The sequence below is a fragment of the Felis catus genome, chromosome A3 (assembly GCF_018350175.1).
Source record: "Felis catus isolate Fca126 chromosome A3, F.catus_Fca126_mat1.0, whole genome shotgun sequence".
NCBI lineage: Eukaryota > Metazoa > Chordata > Mammalia > Carnivora > Felidae > Felis > Felis catus.
In genome coordinates, this window is record NC_058370.1 from 30923574 (window position 1) to 30930173 (window position 6600).

The 6600-nt window shown below is 42.0% G+C and overlaps 1 long non-coding RNA gene across 1 annotated transcript; it reads right to left on the minus strand.

Moving 5' to 3' along the window:
* Positions 1-1515: 1515 nt before the first annotated feature.
* LOC109498067 lies at positions 1516-6386 on the minus strand. The gene is made up of 3 exons (XR_002740819.2): positions 6347-6386; positions 5521-5580; positions 1516-5004 (listed from the first exon to the last, which is right to left on the minus strand). It is a non-coding gene; the product is annotated as an uncharacterized LOC109498067 (long non-coding RNA).
* Positions 6387-6600: the final 214 nt, after the last annotated feature.

The window sequence follows — 6600 nt, forward strand, 5'->3', positions numbered from 1 at the left end:
ATCAAATATTGGGTGGATTAAAGAAGGAAGGGTATGAAGATGACAGTGTCGATTAATAAACATAGTTCAGGGGCACCTGAGTGGCTCAGTTGGTTAAGCGTCTGACTTCAGCTCAGGTCATGACCTCACGGTTCGTGAGTTCGAGCCCCGTGTCGGACTCTGGGCTGACAGCTCAGAGCCTGGAGCCTGTTTCAGATTCTGTGTCTCCCTCTGTCTGCCCCTCTGCTGCTTGCACTCTGTCTCTCGCGTTGTCTCAAAATAAATCAACATTTTTTAAAAAATTAAAAAAAATAAACATAGTTCAGAGTTACTATACCAAGAATAAAAAATCTATATTCTTTGGATTTATAGAATTTAACACCATGAAAACAGCAAACAAACCTAAATGTTTTTGCTTTTCAGGAATGGGACTGAGGGTTCCGTTAGGCAAATAAGCGCTCCTATATTCCTCTAAAAATATGTGCATGTGTCGCTTTAAAATCAAAGAAAATATTAGGGCGCCTGGGTGGCTCAGTTGGTTAAGCATCCAACTTCAGCTCAGGTCACGATCCCACAGTTCATGAACTCGAGGCTTATGTTGGGCTCTGTGCAGACAGCTCAGAGCCTGGAGCCTATTTCAGATTCTGTGTCTCCCTCTCTCTCTGCCCCTCCCCCATTCTCACTCTGTCTCTATCTCAAAAAAAAAAAAAAATTATTAAAAAAAGTTTTTCTTAATCAAAGAAAAGATAGTAAATACATCCCACTTTTAAAAGAAGCAAAATGGGGCGCCTGGGTGGCTCAGTCGGTTGAGCGGCCGACTTCGGCTCAGGTCACGATCTCGCGGTCCGTGAGTTCGAGCCCCGCGTCGGGCTCTGTGCTGACAGCTCAGAGCCTGGAGCCTGCTTCAGATTCTGTGTCTCCCTCTCTCTGACCCTCCCCCGTTCATGCTCTGTCTCTCTCTGTCTCAAAAATAAATAAACATTAAAAAATAATAATAATAATAATAAAAAAATAAAATAAAAGAAGCAAAATGCTAAATCCATCAGAGCAAATGCACCACAAATAGGCAGCACCGGCATACAAATACACCTACAAAACTTTACCAAAAGATATTAAAAAAGAGAAGTCAATAAAGGAAGGGATCTATATATATAATATTCTGAAATGGGCAGATAACGTTGTAAGGATTCTCTCCCGAATTAACCTATAAATTTAAGCTTTCTCCAATCCAAAATCTTCTTCATTACCTCTCAACAAAACGATCTGGAAGTCCTTTAAAAGAACATCAGAAAAGAATAGCAAAAAAAAAAAAAAAAAAAAAAAAAAAGAGAAAGATTTCATTTATCCTAAAAATTAAGATAATATAAAAATTTAGTAATTCAGAGGCACCTGAGTGCTTCAGTCAGTTAAGCGTCTGGCCTTGGTTAATGCCATGATCTTATGGTTCATGAGTTCTAGCCCCACGTCAGGCTGTTCACTGACAGTGAGAGGCCTGCTTGAGATTCTCTCTCTCCCCCTCTCTCTCTGCCCCTGTCCCACTCACTTGCTCTCTCAAAGTAAATGAATAAACTTAAAAAAAATTAGTAATTTAAATGATTTATTCCTGGTAGAATGATAGATAGTCAATGTAGCAAAATAAAATGATCAAATGAACTGATCAAAGAGCATTAAAAAGTGATATCCACAGTTATAGGGGAAAATACACAGTTTTGGGACTTGGATTTATTTGAAAACAATGCTAAAGTCTTATATTACACAATACGTTATTAAGTGTAAAGAAAGTTATGAAATAATTTGTGAAGTTTAACCCCATGTTTGCAAGAAGACCTAAAGTTAAATTTGTACACACACACAAATGCTAAGGATAAAAACAAACGGTAACATTGGCTATCTCCGGTCACTGGCCATAGGTGGTTTTTATTTTCTTCCTTTTTATCAGTACTTTCTATTTTTTTCTGAGAAGACATTCTATTTTTAAAATTTTGGCTAGTTATTTTAGGAAGCATAAAGTAGACCTAAACATTTCTGTCATATTTATTGAAAGATTTTTTTTTTAAACATTCCAAACCTCTGGAATCCTACCACCCGTATTTCTTTTCCATTTGTATGACAAAGATATTAAACATGAAACTGTGGCCCCAAATTTGTTTAACGATTCTTTTTAAAAATATTGGCACTGCCTTATTTTCAACAGCTAACAATGGAAAAGAAATTGATGAATTTCCATGCAAAACAATAACAGATTATGCTTCGGTTGTATAGAAATTTGTTTATTCAGAAGCATCCATTCTCAACCACTTCGGACCAACCAGTGTTACTATCTCTGGCTAAACACATGTTTTCTTTCCACCACTTTTTCTAAATTGCTCCATGATTTTACAGAGTCATTTTTTTTTTTTTTTTGAGCTGAAATTTTCCATGCTTGGTTCTCTACCAAAGGTGATTTCATTTGGGAAAGATTGAAAAAATGTATAGTCCAAAGTGTTCAGTCATTTTTACAGTTATATAAGGATGAATAAAAACACTCTCTCTATTTGAAAACCAATTTAAAAGCCTGTTTCTTACCAGACAGTAACTCTGAGTGTTTTTGGGGGGGAGGTTTAATATTTACATCCCATCTGTCCCCAGATGGTGCTTTTGTCTTTAGAAAGAACCTGTTGTTGATCTCAGTGCTCTGCTTTCTTTGTTTCTTCCCTTTTTTTCAGTTTTTAAAAAAGAGAGGATACAGTGTGGTGGGCATTGTGTAGGCCTGGAGTCAGGGGCTGGGCTGCATGGGAGTGCTATGACACACTACTGCCTGACCTTGACCTTGACCATGCCATTCAAAGTCTGACGTGTCTCTTGATAACCCTGTAGGTTGTGAAGATCCCTGTAAGAAAGCTGGCTGGAGCTGGCCAAGCTCTGTGAAACGTAATCAAGTCAACACTGAGAGGCAACTATCTAAAAGGCGTTTTGGTCTCTGTACGATGCTGGCTTACCCTAAAAAGCCTGTGTTAACAGCATTTGCCTCGATTTATGAAAAACAACAGAGACAAACCAGTGAAATGGACTCAGGAAAACAGCACAGTGAGAATTACACTAGAAGTGGCTCTTTACGGGTGTTTCTTCAACTTTTTTGACCAAAGCTCATGTCCACTGGGGGGACAGTCCCAGAGACACTGTGTTTGATCGCACAGGTTGTGTACTGTGCAATCCCAAGGGATGCCTTTCACAGACCCCTCGGACAATCTCTCCCTCCCGATCCCAGTTGTCAGTGGAGAAGAGAACTCTACCAAGGATTGGAGAGGGAAAAAACCCTCAAAGTTGCAATTTAAGCTTATATCAGATTTTATATTATGAAACTATGCTCTAGGCACTTAAAAATAACCCAATGATTTTATTACACATACATTGAGATTTTGTTTGGAAGTTAGTCAAATAACACAAGTTCAGGGGAAGCACATCTAATAATGTGAGACTGATCAAGAAAATTCCAGGGAAATTACAATATATCTACTTTCGCAATAGGAAACTGGATGGTTTCACATGAGCCCAAATGCATATACGTCGTAAGCTCTGATTGTGGAAAACAGTAGGCCAAAAATACTATTGATGAAAATAGGCACCCCTGTTGACTGTAGGGTTAACCAGGCAACCACAAAAAATAGATGATTGAATAAAACCAAGAAAAATGTATAAAACGAGAGACCCTTAATATGAAACTACAATCAACTCAAGACAACAATAAAAAATGTTTGTATAGTACCCACCGGGCCAGACACTTACCCCAACATTTTCAATATGTTAACTCCTTTTAGATAAATTTCATATATTTATATACATATATATTATACATTTTTATATATCATATACATATATATGATATACATGTAGATTATTTTACACATTATATTTATTTTCTATATTTTTTTCGCAAGAAAACTCTGTGAGGTAGGTTTTGTTTTCTCCATTCTGCAGACAAGACACAGAGATGTTAAACAATAGTGTCAATGGCTTCAATTAATGGCCACCCTGTATCCACGCCTGTTGTCCTAGGACTTTGTAGCTTCCACCCACTGTGAATACAGGGCTGGTCCTGGGACTTGCTTTGGCCGCTAGGCTAGAGAGGAAGTGAGAAAAAAATCGGGGCTAACCAACCGGAGGCTCAAAGGGGTCCAGGAGAGCTGAGGCTTCCCCTGGCCTCCAGGCAGCCAAGCCAACTCTGAACACTTTCCTGTTAGTCACTTCCAATATTGATGATACGCAGACGGGGAAGTCTGCCTCTGCTGCGTACGAGGGCGGAACTCTGCATTTACCAGCTGCCTGAGCCACATTTCGGAGAACATCAGCTTCACATCCTCAGGACACTCTTACAACATGCCAAATTACTAGCAGGTTGATTACCGGTAATTATCCCTTGCTGATACCTAAAAATATTTGAAACTGTACATCAGCTGCTTATGATGACAGCAGAAGTGACTTAGTCTTACAGGATGTCGAGCCTCACCAACCAAAGACCACCAGGACTGTACCTGTGGTCAAAGTTAGGTGTATTTAGCTTGTTGTAGCAAAGGGAGAGAGCACACGGGGCGGGGGGGGGGGGGGTGGTACCCACAGGACGGCTTGTGAAGAGGTTCTTCTTATAGGTTTCGGACTTGTGCTGAGTGATTCTTAGGAGGGTTGAGGGAAGTTGGCAGTTGGGTTTGGATGGGATATGTCAGTGAGTAGTGGCCCTGGTGCCATGCCTGTCAGAAAATTGCTATGAGAGTAGATCTCAAATGTTCTCACCACACACACACACGCACACACACACACACAAAGTAATTATGTGACAGAATGGTGGTAGCTCACGTCCTCGCGGTAATCATTTGGCAACATACGTGTGGCAGACCAACACCTTAAACTTACCCAGGGTTATATGTCAATTATATCTCGATAAAGCTGGTGGGGGTGGAGGCGGAAAGTGCCGGCAATCTGGTGACGGGGTGTCTCAGTCATTTTTATCCTGGGGGTGGAAGGACCGAAGCAGAGCTGGAGAGCTTGTCACTGGTGAAGAAGCAGCGGTTATTCTTATCAGCAAGTGAAGAAAAGGGTTTCTTTTTGTGGTTGTGGTATGGCCCCGTCTCTGCCTTGTTTCAGGCATGGAGTGGCCTTGCCTGATTATTGTTTATATTCTGTGAAAGCTGTTTATGTTCATTTGGGAACACTTTGCTTCAGCCTAGCTGTTAGCTGCTAGCTACCAGCTGTCCGGGCCATTTTTTACTTTCCGGGGAATCACTTCGAGACAAGTGAGGGGGACCCCTTTACAAAAGGAGGAGGTGCCCTGAGAGCAGTGCATTCTGGGGCCCATGGGTTGCACACAGGCATTGCCGTGGATGTCCGGAGACCAGAAGGTAGAAGTAGGGGGGGGTGAGCAACTGTAGAGAGGGTGGTGAGCTGGGCTGGGGAGGGGGTGGGAGGTAGAGGGTGGGGTGAGGAGGGGCTACTGGGAATGCGACTTGGACCAGGTGCCTGCATACCAACCTTACCTCTGGCCGTGATTCTGAGAGGGGTCTTACCTACCAAAGAAATGAGGGGGGAGACACATGCAGACTGCCCGTGGAAGCGATGGAATCCAGCCAGCTGGGAAAGGAGGAAAGAGAGGACCTATGGAAAAAGTTGAGCAGAACCAAGCAAAGAGAGCTGCATATCCAGATGAGGCAGGGGACGAGAATGGCTCTGGAAACCATCACCGGCAGTAGCCCAAAGAAAATTTCCAGAAGTCGCATGGTATTCTCAGCAGCATGCATAAAGACAGCGCTTCTAAGTGTCAGGGGACAAAAACCATGAGGAGATTATGCAAAGCCACCTAGACGAGAACCGCAGAAATGTACAAGGTCGGGAAGGATTTAGATCCTTTTTTTTTTAAGTTTATTTATTTATTTTGCAAGAGAGGTGGGGGGAGGGGCAGAGAGTGAGAGACTCCCAAGCAGGCTCTGCACTGTCAGCATGGGCCCCTGTGTGGGGCTCGATCCCATAAACCATGAGATCAGGACCTGAGCCCAAACCAAGAGTTGGACACTCAACAGATGAGCCACCCAGGTGCCCCAGATATAAATCCTTGAAAGGACTCAAATGACTATAAATGCTGACCTTAAAATCACATTTAAGGGGCGCCTGGGTGGCTCAGTCGGCTGAGCATCTAACTTCAGCTCAGGTCATGATCTCGCGGTCTGTGAGTTTGAGCCCCGCATCAGGCTCTGTGCTGACGGCTCAGAGCCTGGAGCCTGCTTCGGATTCTGTGTCTCCCTCTCTCTCTGCCCCTCCCCCACTCATGCTCTGTCTCTCTCTGTGTCAAAAATAAACAATAAAAAAAAAAAATCACATTTGAAGATTATAAGGAACTTACCCAAAATGATGTCGGAAAATGAGTGACACACTGAGCAAATCTGAGAATACAGGGAAAAAAAAAAAAAAAACAGGTGAAAATGACAAGAGGGAATACAATAGAAACAGAAGATGGAGAACAGAAAATCCAAACACGGGAAATCCCAGAAAAGACCAAAAACCAATGGAGCGAAAATCAATCCTTCACATTTCCTCAATTATACTTTCCCCCCGTTTTGATCTTTCTGAAATTAAGACGCATCTTATATCTTAGTT